Source organism: Martes martes (assembly GCF_963455335.1).
Source record: "Martes martes genome assembly, chromosome: 5".
Lineage (NCBI taxonomy): Eukaryota > Metazoa > Chordata > Mammalia > Carnivora > Mustelidae > Martes > Martes martes.
The window spans coordinates 66,292,404-66,310,922 of NC_137892.1; positions in this window are offsets into that span (position 1 = coordinate 66,292,404).

Below are 18,519 nucleotides of genomic sequence, written 5' to 3' on the forward strand. Positions count from 1 at the left end.
CATATTCAGCCCTGTGATCAAACCACATATCTTCGTTGGGAAAATACGGAATCTGCTCAGGGAAATAAGCAGGTGGTTCCTCACAGCCCTAGTTTCCATTTCGTTATTTGCTTAATATGGAGAGGCAGCCCTTTGAAATACCAACATCTGAATTATCTGCTTAAAGTGATGAAAAACACCCAGGCCATCCAATGGCAGGTCTGTTTCCAGTTTCTTTTCCCTGGACTGTAGTATGTAATGAGCCACCTCTGTCTGCCTGGTCAGCCCTGGAGATGAGAACCTGTTATCAGTCCAGGAGAAATTCAGCTCTCCACATTTCTCACGGACGGCCGGCTGCACCCTCTTGGGGCCCGGTGTGCAGAGGGGAAGGCAGAACCTCCAGAGTACGACGATACAGCAAAACACTGTTCCCTTCGAAACCCCAGATTATAATAATTAATAATCTGCCGATCATGGTTCATCCTCTGTACTGTTAACTTATCTCTTTGAGGCAGATGGATAGGAGTTACCACGTGAGAACTGGAGCCACAGGGCACCAGTTCAAGATTGGATGGTGAGAACAAAACTGTTAATGAAGACTTTTGATTTCTTCTCATGCGACGCGCAGGATTCCTAAGCCTTATCAACACTTGGGAATACTCAGTGCAATTTTTTTTTTAATAACCCCATGTTCTTTGCTAATAGGAAACAGGAAAGACTGGTTTAAAAGAGTTTTGGAGCTGGGTCTGGTGGGAATTAGAATGACACCACTGGTGTGTTTCACGTCTACTACTACGTGGATTTAGATAGAAATCACTTTCAGTGCCTCCCCTCCCCTCCCTGCCCCCTATGGCCCCTGTCATGTACAGGAGCTTGTGTTTCCCGCTGATTAAAGAAAAAAAGCCACTGTATTTACCAACACTGCTGATCCAGCCAATCCCTCTGGCCTCTGTGTTCTGAACTAATGTGGGGTTTGTTTGAGTCTGAGGTAGGCTTAGGAGTAGAGAGGTTTAGACCACCCACTTTTTTGGATCTCGAAGACAGTGCCAGATCTAGGTTGAAGTGAAGTACTTCTTGCAAGCTTGTGGGTTTGAGTAGAGACAATTTTAACTCTGTCAGAAGGTACTTTGCAGACATTTTCATATTAGTGTCCCCCAGGGGATGGGGCTAAGCCCGGGGCCCCCCGACTGCCCACACTGTGTGAACCAATCCACCCGCACACAAGGGGCAGCTTTGGTTTCCTGGCTTTTCAGCAAACACAACATTTATTTAGGCATTTTCATTAAAAAAAAAAAAGGGGGAGAGACCAGAATGTTGCACATTCTCCCATCAATTGCCTATTGGATCTCTATCCTAGGAAACTGTTGAAATCAGGCATGCTCAACCCTTTTTGGTGAGGAACTAGTTTTGAGGTTGCCAAGTAAGTCAGAGAATCATAGATTATTCAACCTGGATCCCTGGCTGAAATTCTTTCATTTTATTGGTGTGGCAACCATGACCTGGAGAGGTAAGAGGACTTAACTAAAGTCATAGTGCCACTGACTCTTTATTTACTGATTTAGTCTTGGTCAAAGAAGTGTCACACATCTACTACGCATTGGGCACTGTGCTCAGCCCTGGGTATACCTTCGTGAACAAGACAGGAAGGATCCCCTAAGGAGTCTGCAGTCTGCTCAGAGAGATACATGCTAAGAAAATAAGCATCACAAAGGGAACTGTATTTCATGAGTTAAACGGACAGCTGGGGGGTAGGGAGAAGCTGTCTCAGGTAGGGTCTTCACGAAGGTCCCTGGAAAGTGATGTTTTTAGGCACTGGGAGAGGAAGGGGTGTGTGGCGGGAGCGTTGCTGGTAGAGGGAAGAAGGGGAGTTCTGGTAAAGAAGTGAGAACAGCGGCAGGCCAGACTGATTCTCCAACAGGAATCCTCTTCCAATTACATGTGGGAGTCAGTGGACCATCCACGTTGCCCTGGTGGATCTTGAGTGGCCAGTGGAGGTTATTATTAGATGTCATGCAAAATTATTCAGACATTCCCCACCCTCTCTTTTTTCATCTGTTGTTGTAGAAGTGAAATAGAGATTAGATGGGGAGAGATTTTATGTCAAATGCATATTCTACTCCATCCTGGTATGGAGAAGGGAGAAGTTCACCACACCCACACGCTTGCTGAGTTACAACATAAAGATAAATTACTCACCCCTGAATATAACATACATATAAGGATAACTCAACGCAGCCCATCCATCTTTGCTCTTCCTCAGCTAGAAATAGTCTTCCCTTCCCCTTAGTTCCAGGTCTCTGTCATGATACTTTGAAAGAGAGAGAGAGCAAGCATAAGAGTGAGCATGAACGGGAGGAGAGGCAGGGGGAAAGAATCTTTAAGCAGACTCCCCACTGAGTGCGAGGACACCCCTCTCCCCCTCCCCTTACAGGGCTCGATCCAATGACCCAGAAGATCATGACCTAAACCAAGAGTCGTCGCCCAATTGACTGAGCTACCCAGGCGCCCCAGACTACCTAGTTTTTATGTGTACACCCATTCTTTCTAATGTCTTCTAAGTTCGTTGAGGATAGGATGGTATTGAATTCATAATCCACTAGCAAACCCAGCACCCAGCATAGTGGCATGCCCATAAAAACTGCTCAATGAATATTTGTTGAATGAATCATATAGATAGACGTAAAAATAATCTTTAGGTAAAGGCGTCATTAGAAAGGGAGTCTTGCTTTTTTTTCTTTCTGGCTTTTGCGCAGTGGTCAGCATAGGGAGCCCATCATGATGACTTTTATTACCAATAACAAAAAATGGCCACCACGGGATCCTTGCTTAATTCCTGCGATGAAGCACTTGGCTCAGTGACAAGGATATCACTGAGGACAGAGAACCAAACACTGAGCTGTTTAACAGAACCCTCAGCAGGGCCATTGTTGCCTCATTCCGTGGACGTGTGAAGTCATGTCTGAGCGCTCAGTTCCCAGCGCCCAGCCCCCTCAGTCCCTGTTCCCAGTTCAGACAGTGACACAGACCCTGCATCCTGTCTCCTGACCCCGGCTCCACGGGCTCCAGGCCAGTCCCAGCAGAGGCAGCTTGGCAGCTGGGCCCAACAGGAAGTGCACGCAGCCCCATGAGAGCCTCCCAAGTACAGGTCAACTCTGTGTCTGCTGTCGAAAGCTGGGGGGAAGGATCTTCGCCCTCAATGCAGTCCTTCCCTCTAATGCTGCTCCGGCCCCTCTCCCAAGCAAAGGACAAGAACTGCAGAAGGAAATAGGAAACTGTTGGTCTAGGGCCATCTACTCAGCAGAAAACTGATGAAAATCCCAGGTCAGACTCCTGTTTGATGCCAAAGCAAAGAACTCCCACTGAAATGATGGTGATGGGTGGTGGTTCCGAAGATTGAAGATGGGGGTAGGGCCCAGAGGGAGTCCATCCCCGCCTGGTGGGTGCAGGGGTAGGTCCCTCCTGCTAGATCACCACTCCAACAGTTGTAGCACATCACTCCCATCAGGAAAATTCACTTTTAGTGGCAAGGGAGGGGTTCAAAAACACTAGCATCTGAGCTGACAACGTGAAGTTGCTGGAGGTCAGAGGTGGGAGACGAAAATAAAGATATTAAAACGGATTAATGTCAGTCATTTGCTGATTGGCTCTTTGCCTCGGCTAAGCACTCAGCCAACAGCAGGGAAACTGGGCCACAGGTAACTGGGCGTCTGGGCCAGAGGCGCTAAGAGGTGTTTATTATTTAATGGAGGAGTCCCATGCTCTCGACTTCAGGAATGACAAACTTCCCTCCTAATGTTCTTCTCGAAAACACCGTATGGCCTGGTTTACTTTGGGTTTAACAGCCAGTAATTATTGTTAGTGAGGAGAGAAAGCCATTATATTTCTTACTACTTTCTTTTGCCTTCACTCTCACAGAGGACATAAGCCATAAAGAAGAAAAAGAAGAGGGGCGCCTGGGTGGCTCACTGGGTTAAGCCTCTGCTTTCCGCTCAGGTCATGATCTCAGGGTCCTGGGACTGAGCCCCACATCGGGCTCTCTGCTTAGCAGGGAGTCTGCTCCCCCCCCCCCCCCCCGCCTGCCTCTCTGCCTACTTGTGATCTCTGTCAAATAAATAAATAAAATCTTTAAAGAAGAAAAAGAAGACACCAAGCCAGGGAAGCAGGCCCAGCCCTTGGGACTGGAAGCCCTCGGGACTGGCAGCCGGTGGTGGGGGTGGGGGTGTGGGGGTGGGGTGCAGAACTTCTACCCTTGAAAAGCAACGCTATGGGTTACTGTGTGTGTGGGGCTGGAATCCCCAAGAGACCAATTAACACCTCGTTCAGGGGATTACCCACTCCAGGATTTGCAGATAGTTCCTTAAACAGCAGTGTTTAGACTCTACACTCACATGTTGATAGAAGAGCTTCCAGAACCAATGAAGAGTCCTGCCATGGACTCTGGAGGAGGCATGAAGGGCTTTAGTCTTTGGGTTAACAGCTTGGCCCTACATTCATTGCTGGAGGAATCCAAGCCTGATAAGAGATCGCTTTTAAAGGAGAAACTCTTTTTCTTAGAACCGGTTAGCAGTCTACTTGCTCTCTGAGGCTGCCCTTGCCCGGTCCCTAGGGGTCTTCCAGGGGTCTGCATCTCCTAGGACTTGTAGCTGGTGTGTGCCAACTGGCTTTGGGCCGCATCTGTGCGATTTTGGCTTGGGAATCAAATCTTTGTTGTTATCTTCATTGTTGCCCATTTTTATTTTAAACTATTTTGCCCTGTTGCCAAGGTGCTTTCCAATTAGAGGAGCTTTACTTCATTTTCTTCACGTTGCTGTATTTGTTTGCTGTGTTGCTTACTACGGAATGACTTTGTAATGGCGAGAGCGGAGAACTGATGCTGGGGGGCAGTTTGGCAGCCTCCAGAACCTACTTGTTTGCAGCCCCAATACTAATGAGCCAGTCCCCAAACAGAAGCCATCCTGGGCATTTCCCTGTCACCCATTCCCACTGTTATCTCCCTGGAAAATAGGGTAACACTCATCTTGCAAAAAATGCATAAAGATGAAATCAATTAGAGATCTACCTTCCTGTTACTTAAAATTCATTGAGTCCTTGTTTTGTAGATGTGGAATCTAAGTCTGTGTCCCTTTTCTTTGCATGTGTAGCCTGTTGCTGTGCCCATTCAGTGTTAGAAACACGAATGTGCCCATTCAGTTAGAAACCCTAACTGGGTTTTGAATCAATAAGATGTAAATACTGTAAACAGAGTTTTGATCTGTAATGCTTTTATACAAAGTTTTTTATTTTAATAAAACGCTTCAGTCTAAAAAAAAATTTTTTTTTAAACTCACAGGGCCTAGGATCGTTAGAGCTGTCAAGGATTAATCCAATCTTATTTTATAGGTGAGGAAAGGGAGTCCCAGAGAGGAATAATAACATCCCCACTGCCCCCCTCCCCCCAACAACTGCCAAGATCTTAAAGCCGGTGACTAGCAGAACTGGGATAGGACCAGGTCTTTTAATTTCTAGACTGATATTTAACTCATTAGTTATAACTGTCATAGTTCCAACCCAGGTCTCTCCCAGAATGCAGGAGTCAATTTTTCTATTTGGTGTTGACTCCTTCAGGACCACCTGACTAGTTTAACTTTACTAAGCTAACATTTCAGAAATTAGTTTTCCCATCACCTGTATAAGAATGATCTGTTAAAAATGCAGATAACTGGATTCTCCCAACTTTCAGAATCGGAATCTCTGAGAATTGTATCCACAATCCGGATTTTAATGAGCTTCCCTGAAAGAGTCTTAGGCATTTGAGAACCATTCTATGTGGTCCCAAATCAACTTAATACATTTTATTGTTTTAAACTGCTTACTTACAAGATAAAGTCAACAAGCAGGACTATAACAAACTTAACAGCTTCTATAAAGCAAGAGAACCAGTCAACAAAATGAAAAGGCAACCTATAGAATGGGAGAAAATGTTTGCCAACCATGTCTTGGATAAGGGGTTAATATCCAAAACTGACAAAGAATTCATGTAACTCAAAAACAATAACAAAAGGCCCAAACAACCTGATTAAAAAATGGCAGAGGAACTAAATAGACATTTTTTCCAAGGAAGATGTTCAAATAGCCGACAGATCCATGCAAAGGTGCTCAACATCATTACTCTCAGGGAGATGTAAACAAAACCATAATAAGAGGTCACATCACACCTGTAGGAATGACTATCATCAAGAAGACAAGAGATAAGTGTTGGCAATAATGTAGAGAAAAGGGAACCCTTGTGCCTGTTGATGGGATTGTAAAATAGGTCAGCCATCATGGAGAACAATATGAAGGTGCCTCAAAAATTAAAAATAGAACTGCCATAGAATCTGACAATCTCTCTTTTGGGTATATATCCCAAGGAGATGAAAATACTTTATGGAAGAGATAGACACATGCACTTCCTTTTTTTTTTTTTAAGATTTATTAATTTTTTGGTGGGGGGAGAAAGAGAGAGAGAGAGAGAGGCAGAGGGAGAGAGAAACTCAAGTAGATTCCCTGCTAAGCCGGGAGCCATATGTGGAGCTTGATCTCAGGACCCTGAGATCATGACTTGAGCTGAGGGCAGACGCTCAACTGACTGAGCCTCCCAGGTACCACTGTACCCTCATGTTTATTTCAGGATTATTCGCAGTAGCCAAGCTAAGGAAACAACCTAAGTGATGATGGATAATGGATCAACCTAATGCATGAATGGATAAAGAAGGTGTCCTGGCCACAGGGTCTTGCTTGCTCATTCCTGCTTTTCTAGATTCATGTTCATTTAAGCCCTCACCTCATTTGCAGCTTTTTTTCTGGCAGGAATTCCCCACCCCATTCAAGTTCACCGAAGAAGCTCGGAACCAGGGTTCAGCACCCAAGGCACATTTACCCTGGTATTGTGGAGGGCTGAGCTCACATATTTCGGCTTTACCTTCAGAGTCTACCAAGCTCACAGCTTTAGAACTTCCTGGGTTAGATTTCTGTTCAATTTCTAGGGCACAAATATTTTTTCTTCTTTATGTATGTATATGTGCATGCTTTATTCCCACTCCTCCAACTATCTTTTAAATTTGATCTTTAAAATAGGTTATCTATAATTGCAAAGTGTTTAGAGAGCTGAGAGAGTACCTTCAAAGCATGAGCTTGCAATGCTGTCTTGATCCCCAGATGCTGGTCCTGCAGATGAGAATAGTAACACTTCTTACAATACCATCTTGGAGACATCAACCGTTATTGCTACCGCTGGGTTGCTGTTGTCCTTTGTTTCCCATAGGACATGGGTTGCTCTCCTAATATGGCTCAGTGCCTGACAAAGCCCACTTGATATAGTTGGATTTTCTCTTAAATGACTTTATTAAGCCCATCAGTGATTCACTTAGCAAGCACTTTTGTAATAAATTTGCAATATCCTCTAACGAAACGGATCTGGAGGACGGCCAGACTAATTTCATCGGGAACATGGTTTAAAAATGAATGAATCATTCTCCAAAGCACACAAGATGGTTATAGAAACATATTAATATGTTTTTCTCTTTCCACACATTAAACTAAGATCCTCTGCAGATATTGAAACAAGCAGAAAATTCCCACAGATTAAGAATCCCAACCAGGCTTTCAGTGAACTTATGTGCTTTAGCTTAGAAAGAAAAGTCATGATACGCTGCTGAATTACATCAGTGAGGAACAAAGGCGAGACTGGGTTTGGTTTAAGAATCCCCTTAGCTGTGTAGCATGCAAATCACTGCAGCAGCGTAGAGATGCATGAATTATGCAAGAATTTTTTTAGGGGCTCCCAGAGAAACTTCAGTTCCTTCCATTAAAAATGGTTGTGTAAAGCAGTCCAGAAAATAATTTTTGGCAGGTCACTATACATAAGTGAGTTGTTCGAAACTCATTTACGTTTTTTCCAGTGTTACACTTGGTGGTTAGGATGCCTTGTCAGGTCATGAGGGGCCACTTAACTCACAATTGTAGAAGAGGACAAAGAAATTTAGTTTAGTATGAGAAGAGCTGTAATAAAGATATGCAGATAAGGGGCCCCTAACATACGCTGTGGGGTCAAAGAAGATTTCCTAGAGGAGGTAATATCAGAGTTAAGCTTACAAAAAGAAGCAAGAATGCCCGAGGAAGGATGACGGTGGTAGTGGTAGGTGGGTAGGGGGAGATACAGGATTTCAAGTAGGAGGAAAAGCTGGCTCATAACATACACAATTTTTCAGATGACCAGCATCTGCACCCCACACCGATTCCCTTTGGGGACTTATCTCTCCCCTTACCTCCTTGCCCACTGTTGTACTATTGGTGGGAGGGAATACACAGGTCCCTTCCTCCTGGAGAGTTGAATGTTCTTTGCCTGACCTTAGTACAACCACAACACCGAGCTAAGCTATGCCATTCAGAGGCTTTCTCCCAGAACTTTGCTTTTCATCCAAGGCTAGAATGAAGACTTGGAGGTCATTCATTACAATAGTGGCATGCCTACTGGATTGTTCCCTTGAAAACACTCTTGTGTTTCCTCCTATTTCCTCCTGAGTATCCATGGTTCCTTCCTCTTCCCGAGCCTCGACCCTCATGTCCTTCCAGTAAATTCTCTTTTGTTTTAACTGGTTAAACTATTCCATTTTGGGAGATAGTAAGGAGTTCAGCATGGGTGGGGCACAACATAGGCAGGAATGGTGGGGCATGGTAGCTGGCATGCTAGAGAGACAGATAGATCAGAAAGTGTCTTATATGATATACAGAGGCATTTCAATTTCAATCCCTAGGCTTCTAGAAGTCTTGGGATGATTATAATCATGAGCAGCTTTTTATGATTTTGGTGGCGACTCCATGGTAAATTACTTGGAAAAAAGATGGGTGAAGGATCAGACTGGAAGCAGGGAGAGAATACTTAGAGAAGATCTCAGTAATCAAGGCAACAAATGATGATGGTTTGAGTCCCTAGGACCTGGCTGATTCAGATGTGAGAAGAAAAGGAGAGATGTGTGTCTTTACTGTCAGATGGGGGGCCTCAGAGAACAGAGGCAGGTACTAGTCAGGGTTTTCCAGAGAAAAAGGATCAGTGGGAGACTTATTATGAGGAACTGGCTTATAGATTTTGGAGGCTGAGAGGTCCCATGATTGCCTACTGCAAGCTGGACACCCAGGAAGGCTGGTGGTATAATTTAGTCTGCAGCCCTGAGAACAAGGAGAGCGGATAGTAAAAATCCCAGTCTTCGGGCTGGAGAAAATGAAATGAGATGTCCCAGCTCCATCATCGAGGCTGGAAAAAAAAAGGTAAAAATATCTCTGTCTTCTGTCTTTTGTTCTATTTATGTCCTCAACAGATTGGATGATGCCCAGTGTCTTGGTCTGTTGGACCTCCTATGACAACATACCACAGACCTGTGGGCCTATGACAACACAAATATATTTCTCACAGCGAGTCCTGTCTCCTTGGTTTTATACTACTGACTTCTTGCCTTGTCCTTATATTGTGGAAAGGGAAAAGGGAGTTCTGTAGGGCCTCTTCTATAAGGGCACTAATCACCTCCCAGTAGTCTCACCTTCTAATACCATTACCTTGGGGATTAGGATTTCAACATAGGAATTTGGGGGGTGGGCACAAATATTCAGACCATAACACCCACCCACACTGGGAGCACAATCCACTTTACTGAGTCCATAGATTCAAATACTACTCCCCTCCGGAAACATCCTCACAAACACGCCCAGAAATAACATTTAACCTGGGTGGGCATCCTGTGATTATTCAAGCTGACACATAAAATTAACCATTACAATGGAACCATCCCAGAGATAAGGCATATAGGAGGAAGTGGGAGGGGTGTGTGGTAGTTAGAGAGCTCAGTTTTAAGTGCTAACTTTGGATCAGAAAATTCTCTCTTGCTACATCATCAGCAGGGAAGAGACATCCATTTAACAACCATGGTGTTGACTAACGGGGTCTAGGTTTGGAATTCTAGCTGGGCAGGTCTGGAGGAGGTCTGAAAGGTAGACATGGGGCCAATTGGAGAGAGGTGGGTGTAGTGGAATATGGGTTGGTGAGAGTTCCTGAAAGTTCTCCTGCCAATGTAATGCACTTTTTAAGGATTCCTCTTCTTTACCTCTCTGGTGGAACCCAGGTTTGGCCTGTCTTGCTCTTGCCACAGTTGGCACCCAAAGTTTCTATCTCCCAGTGACTCGCTCAGAGGTTCCTGTGGTGGTGAAGAGAATGGTTTTGGTGTAAGACTGGACTGGCACCTACAAAAAGGGTTTGGCTTCCTTGGGGACCGAAGTAGGGCTAGAAGTAGAACTTAGAAGAAATATCCGGTTAGTAATGAGTCACTTGGAACCAAGCTGGTCTAAGGAACCAGACTGCATGCCCATATTTTGTCTACTCTATGGAACTCACACCCTGAGATTTCTTTATACTTTGGTGAAATAGTTTCTGTATCACAAATTCCTGAGTTTTAAAGAAAAAAGCATTCTGAAAGCTAGAGGAAAGATTATAATTCCAAGGGTTGTCTGTGGGAAAAAAAAAGAACAACTCTCTTTTTCTTTTTCATTTCCCTGGAAGTGGAAAGAAGTTACTGTTTCTATAACCAAAATGCTTAGGAGGACTTATCTCTGGGCTTTACCATGAAATGCTGTGATCCCAGGAAATCTTTCATGTCACCTTTGGCTTATGGATCTAGGAAGAACATCAGGTGGTTATAGATGGGAAAGGGCAGATCCCAGGGATAATTCTAAAGCAGGGCAATGTGGTCTTCAAAGTGGGATGTGTTTATCAAAACTTATTTCTCTTCTGGTTCCCCATCACATAATTAATAACATGCTTATCATTTTGAATGCTATTTATTTATCATTTATATAGATTAAGATCTTCTTGAAAACATAACCTTAATCTTATTCATTTTCCTACTTTCTAGAGCCTAGTCCATAGAGTGACATTCAATAAAAACTCAGCCAGTGTTTGTGAACTGGATATGAATGATTGTCAGAAATTCCTCTATTCTTTGTGATTTCTTCCCCACCCTTCCCTTTTTGGAAGGCCCTCACCCATTCAGACTTAAAGATAGATGAAGGGAGGGAGAGCATCTTCAGGGCTCTACTAGTTCTAACACTGTTGTATTCCTTACCTAGGTCTGATCCCTCCCTCAGAAAAGGACTCTATTATTCAGGAAAGCCCCTAAAACTCATTGACATTAAGGGCTTAATAACTGAGTGGGGTACTTGCTTATGAAAGCAAATCCTTTTGTTGCTAGTATAGGGCACTAACATTTTTTTTTTTTTTCCTTTTCTGGTTCTTCCTAAATTCTCTTTCTCTCTGATCTCCTCTGCATCTTCTTAGTTGCCTAGTCATTGAGAGAGTCATTTCCAGCCATTTTGGTTATTAGTAAACTATCCTTTAAGAGTTGTTTTAAGAAAGAAGCCATGGTCTGTATCTTCATGAACAAATCCAAGCAGATGGCAAATTGACTAAAATAATTCCACTTTAATTTTTTTTAACTTTTAAGGATTTATTTATTTATTCGAGAGAGAGTGCACATTGGGGGGAGGCGCAGAGGGGGAGGGAGAGAGAATCTTAAACAGACTCTATGTTGAGAAGGGAACCCCACACATGGCTCAATCCCATGACCCTGAGATCGTGACCTGAGCTGAAATCCAGAGTTAGATGCTTCACCCAGTGTGTCACCCAGGCACCCCAAGGATTCTACTCTTAAATGAAAGAAAGCAGTTAATTCCCAAGAGACAAGAGAAACGAGCCATGAGGGAAGGAATGTGGGTCCACACACCTGCGTTCAGACCCAGCCAATGCGTGTCTGTCCTGTTTGTCTCAGAATAGCTAACTGTACACTGCACTTGGATGCTTACCTTTTAAAACATTTTTGTTCTTAAAAAAATTTTTTTTTGTTCTTCTATGTGTTTTATTTAACCTTTTGAATTTCTCCTTAGATTCTTAGTGAAATTCTTTCAAAAAGTATACCATATGTTGGCTGAACCAAAAGAGGAAGAAGAGAGTTTTACATGCATTTAGATTTGAAAACAAGACTCAAAGTAAGAGTTTGCTATTTTCTGTGGCAGTGACTCTTAATTTCGGGGAGGTGCCAGACTTCTATGAGAATCCTTTTTTTTTTTTTTTTAAGATTTTATTTATTTATTTGACAGAGAGATCACAAGTAGGCAGAGAGGCATGTGGGGGGCGGGAACAGGCTCCCTGCTGAGCAGAGAGCCGGATGTGGGGCTCAATCCCAGGACCCTAAGATCATGACCTGAGCCGAAGGCAGAGGCTTTAAGCCACTGAGCCACCCAGGTGCCCGAGAATCCTTTTTTTTTTTTTTTTTTTTAAAGATTTTATTTACTTATTTGAGAGAAAGAGAGAGAGCAAAAGCAAGAGAGAGAAAGGGCATGAGCAGGTGAGAGGCAAAGGGAGAAGCAGACTTTCAGGTGAGCAGGGAAACCAGTGCAGGGCTCGATCCCAGGACTCTGGAATCATGACATGAACCAAAGGCAGATGCTTGACTGACTGAGCCACCCAGGAGCCCGCTGAACAGAATTTTGCTAAATTCTGTACAAATTTGTACAAATTTGGATTATTTGGTTTGGGTAAATTGCTTAGGGCAAGTACCTCCCTGTCCTTCTGCATTCTCCCCTGCTCATGATCTCTCTCTCTCTCTCTCTCAAATAAATAAATAAATAAATATTAAAAAAAAAAAGACAGCTTAACTCATGCTATTGCAGAAGGTCCAATTATGTATCACTCTGTAAAGCATTACTTTTCCTTTAGATGAAAGGTCTATTCTTCTAAATAAATTTCAGTACATTTTGACTCTGTTTTCTTGTGGGCTCCCTTTGATTTAGAGGCAGAAGCTTAACCAATTGAGCCACCCAGGCACCCCAGAAAAATATTATTTTAATGAAGACTTAATTTTTTAGAGTAGTTTTGGTTTCATAGCAAAATTGAGAGGAAGGTACAGAGATGTGCCATGTACCCCGACTACCCCCACACGTGCATAGCAACACTCCCATTATCAATATCTCCTACTAGAGGGGTACATTTGTTACAGTTGATGAACCTACATCAACACATCATCATCACCCAAAGTCCACAGTTTATGTTAGGGTTCACTCTTGGTATCGTACATTCTGTGGGTTTGGACAAATGTGCAATGATATGTATCCATTAGTTCACTACCCTAAAAATCCTCTGTATCCCACCTACTCATCCCTCCCCTGCTCCTGCCCCAGCCTCTGGTAACCAACCACTGATCTTTTCACTGTCTCCATAGCTTGGCCTTTTACACAATGTCACTTAGTTGGAATCGAATAGTATGCAGCCTTTACAGAATGACTTTTTTCACTTAGTGATACACATTTAAGGTTACTCCATGCATTTTCATGGATCGACAGCTCATTTCTTTTTTTCTTTTAATTTTTTATTTCTTTTCAGCGTAACAGTATTCGTTGTTTTTTTCACCACACCCAGTGCTCCATGCAATCCGTCCCCTCCCTAATAGCCACCACCTGGAGCTCATTTCTTTTTAGTGCTGAATAATATTCCAGTGTCTAGATGTACCACTGTTTATGTACCCATCCAGCTACTGAAGGACATCTTGGTTGCTTCCAAGTTGTGGCAATTATGAATAAAAGCTGTTATAAACATCCATATGCAGGTTTTTATGTGGACATAAGTTTTCAGCTCCTTTGCGTAAATACCAAGGAACGCGCTTGCTGGATCATATGGTAAGAGTCTGTTTAGTTTTGTAAGAAACTGACAAACTCTCTTCCCAAGTGGCTACGCCATTTTCATCTCCATGAGTAATGAAGGCGAGTTCTTGTGGCTACACATCTTGCCAGCATTTGGCGGTGTCAGTGTTCTGGATTTTGACCACTCTAATAGATGTGGCAGTGCTATCTCACGGTCACTTAAATTCGTGTTTCCCTGATGACATGTGATGCACTTATTCACTGTTTAGGCCAGGAAGGTAGTCACCAGGTGGGATCCCTTCCCACTGCTTCAGCCCCCACATCCTTTTCCAAATCATCAGTGTGGTAAGGATTCCTGTTCAGCACATCCTCTAGATTTTTTTAGACTATTCTGCATATCCCTTGCACGCTGGATAACAGGTCTGCCCACACGGTTCCTCTCAAACAAATAATCTCCTCAAACCGTGTCATGTCAAATATTAACATGAAGATTGACCCAGTGTGTTGAGCCAGCAAAGCACATCTGAAGCAGCGGCCTCAGTAAGCTGTTTTTTTTTTTTTTAAATATTTTATTTATTTGACAGAGATCACAAGTAGGCAGAGAAGCAGGCAGAGAGAGAGGGGGAAGCAGGCTCCCTGCCAAGCAGAGAGCCCGATGCAGGGCTCGATCCCAGGACCCTGAGATCATGACCTGAGCCGAAGGCAGAGGCTTTAACCCACAGAACCACCCAAGCACTCCCAGTAAACTGTTTTAATTCGAAAGGTGAATCTGTATTTCCCAGGGAGAACAGAGCTACTCCAAGCAGGACAGTTCCTTTTTCTTTTCATTTGTACATGGTCCCAGAATTCAGCAAAATTCTGTTCAGCAGGTGCCTGAGTGGCTCAGTCAGTTAAGAGTTTGCCTTTAGCTCAGGTCATGATCTCAGGGTCCCGGGATGGGGGCCCGCACTGGGTTCCCTGCTCAGTGGGAAGCCTGCTTCTCCTTCTGCCTGCTGCTCCCTCTACTTGTGCTCTTTCTGTGTGTCAAATAAATAAAAATCTTAAAAAAAAAATTGTGTTCAGCCGTGTTCATCCTGTGACACAAATGCAGTAAAGGGAGGAAATTCACTTCTCCCAATGGACATTTGTCTCTCCAGGGGTGGGAATCCAGGATGACACTAGGATGTTTACCTGTGAATATCCTTCTGTGTGCAGCCGGGGCTCAGGAGACGGACCTATCTGAATGTATGTCTTACGTCCCTACTGTTGATGTTGGCAGTGTCTTTGGGTGAGACTTTTCCTAACCAGCCTGGCAGAACCCAGCACAAACCTTTATCAAAAGGGCGGAGGGGAGCTTTTGGAAATGCAAATGTACATATGGACAGGGGAGGGCTTATAATTAATGATCTCTTGTGTATTGCTCATTAAGGGGGTCGACTCAATAAAAAGCACATTGCCTCTTCTATGTCAGGGGCAGATACTCTTATCACAAACAAGGCTCTTATTGTGCTAGCTTCCCTCTGATGGCAGAGCAAATGGGTTGCTATGCATGGGCACTGATGGGGACAGTGAGGAGAGGGAGCCAGAGGCTGAGGGGGCTTCACTCCAAACAGCATTTAAAAACACTAGCATGGGGCGCCTGGGTGGCTCAGTGGGTTGAGGCCTCTGCCTTCGGCTCAGGTCATGATCCCAGAGTCCTGGGATCAAGCCCCGAGTCGGGCTCTCTGCTCAGCGGGGAGCCTGCTTCCTCCTCTCTCTCTGCCTGCCTCTCTGCCTACTTGTGTCTGTCAAATAAATAAAATCTTTAAAAAAATAAAAACAAAACAAAAACACTAGCGTATTTATTGGCATAACTACTAACACACCATTTCACTTCCTACTGCAATGTGAGGTCTAGCATGTCGAGGTGTGGGTTCCTCTCTGTGGTCTGTCGTTTTTTAGGCGTAAACTTGCCAACCTTTTAAAAGAGATTAAACACCCATCGCCCACTTTGTAAATGGTAGAATTTTTAGAAATAGCAAGAAAGGAACACACTTCTTTCCATGGACTTTCTGTACTACTCTCTTTTACTTTAAGCATCTGCCATAAACATTCAAGAAATAAGTCAGAAAATACTGGGGAGGAATTCAGGGACTCAAAAGAGAGACCCTGTCTCAATTAAAATAATGGCTGAAGAGTGAGGTTCTTCCCTGTTGGTGTGTGTGTGGTGGGGAGCAGGTCATGTTCTTAGGAGTGCCTTATGGATGGTTGTAATCGAGAAATACTACCTCATCTGGGGGCTAGTTTTGGGGGAGTTTCATAATTAAGAGTCTCTGAACAGGTTGCAAAATTGACATGGATGCTCTACCCTTCTGGAATAAAAAATAATTCTAGAACTTGCCTTTTACTGAAGGCATAGGAATGATGAAACTCTACGAAATGGATTTCAATTAAGTGATTATCAGTATCCTTCGATGTGCTGACCAGTGCACCAAATTTGTAATCACACCTATCTGGTTCTGTGACTTGGCCTCACTGTTTTTACTTCTCTGGTCCTTATCTGTCAGATGGAGGCACTGAGAGTGTCTGCTTCATGCAGTTGTGAGGATTCCGTGAGTTAGTGGCTGTAAGGTGTGTGGCCCATAGAAAGGGCATGGTTAACATTGTGCGTTAGCCCTTCTCTTTCTCTTCCTCTCCTCTTGTTTGTCTGCCCCACCTTTCCACACCTCTATCGAGTTCATTCTCGTCCCCAGACCACTGAGAACATGAATGTGCTCCACGGAAGGCTCAGAGGTTCTCATCACTTTCCAAAGGGCAGGAAATCCCTTGAAAGCCCAATAACCAAAAGAAGACCGAGAAATAACTTCCCTCTTGTCATCTGGGACCCAGGAAGGACAACAGTGTTCCTAGGTAGACCATGTGCCCTCTCCTCACATTCTACAGGCGAGAGTAGTCAGGAAAAGCTGAAGTGAGGATTCACATGGGCTCTTTCACTGTTTTAGGGCATTGGCGTTGTACTTATATTTGTAACATTCTCAGCTGTAGAGCTGGACTTAGGGCTAGGGAGCTGGGCTTTGAAGAGCCAGGTCATTCTAAAGGAATTCGAGGAGTGCATCTTTGCCGACAAAGGTTAAACAGAGGGAAAGTGGATAAGTAATCTGCTATCTCTCAGCTAATGGCTAGCTGGAAGTTAACATTTCACTACCTCCAGCAGAGAAGCTAATGAGAAAGCTCTACACATGGTTTTACTTAGGAGAAGAGAAAGCGGCAATGGGGGTAAGATGAATTTCTCATTACTGCATACAACCCCTCTGTACGCACCAGTTTTGTTTTTGTTTTGTTCGGTTTTGTTTTTAACAGCTCCATGTTTGTCACTCTTAGAACAGGCATAATAATGTTCCAGGGCCAATGCAACATACTCAATGTGATGTCAAGTAGTAAATGTCAATGTAATGACGTTTTTTAGCATTGTCCCATCTATTATGCGCCTGTTGTAGGATAGAAACTGTAGTAAAGCCTATAGGAGATGCAAAGAAGAGCAAGCAGTGGCCCCTTGCCTCAGAGGATTTATAATATATTAAAACACCTAAGACATGCAGCAGTGTTTTCAAACAGCCCTTTCTAAAATCATAGGCTGGGACACCTGTCTGGCTCAGGTGGTAAAGCATCTAACTCTTTTTTTTTTTTTTTTTAAGATTTTATTTATTTGACAGAGATCACAAGTAGGCAGAGAGGCAGGCAGAGATAGAGAGGGGGAAGCAGGCTCCCCCCTGAGCAGAGAGTCCGATGCAGGGTTCGATCCCAGGACCGAGATCATGACCTGAGCCAAAGGCAGAGAGGCTCAACCCACTGAGCCACCCAGGTGCCCCGAGCATCTAACTCTTGATCATGGGGTTGTAAGTTCAAGCCCCATGTTGGGTGTAGAGATTCCTTAAAGAAATAAAATCTTAAAAAATCCCCCAACAACACAGGTCTGTTACCAAAGAAGATTCCCAGGACCCAAAGTAGATGGGATATACAAATCTGCCTTTAACCCCCACCCCCATAATTCAGATAAATACTGAGGTTTGTGTGGCATTGTTCTGGCGTAAGTGTAGGCTCTGAACCTAGGGTGTAAAGGCTTCATTTTCTGTGTCTGTACAGTTAGTGTAGCCAGATCCTATAGGGGAGTGCCTAGGGATATTGAAAGAAGTGTGCAGCCTATAGGCCTCAAGATGAGAAAGACACATCAGTTGTGTTTGAAAAGAAGAGGAATTGGCTTTGGCAGGTAGGGAGTAGCTTGATTTCTATGGCAACCAGAGGAATAAATGATTAGAATCCCAATGTTGATGGAATGCCCTGTTGAGGGACTGATGGGCCCATCATCAGGGCTTAGGCCTAATGCTTTTTTGCATACTGTCTGGTTGGAGGGAAATCCAGAGATTTGCTTCTCCATAAATATTTATCAATAGGTATTTTGGGAATGAAAACATACCAGGAAAATAAGTCTAATTTACATGTGTGTGTCTTTGTGTGGATGGGCTGGGCAGATCGGATATATCTGTTGGGTACAGTAGATGGTGACTCCGGGTTGGTTTGGGGTGCTCCTGATTGGGATGTTGAAGGTTTATTCCTGGGGGGAAGAGACTGTGAGAAAGTCTCACCCTTGGAAAGGAGAATCTATAGAGAGACAGTGGGTCGAAAGAGGGATGCATACATGTGTTGGGAGGAAGACTCAATTCAGGGAAGCTCAGAAGCTGTTCTTTTCTCCAAAAATCTCCTGGGAAGAATTTCTGTGGCAAGGCACAGGGCACATTGTCCAGCCTGGGCTCGAGAGGCTGAGCGAGAGATGCAGGAGTGTAAAAATCTAGAAGTGGACTGTGGGAGGGAAATAGTTAATGCTGG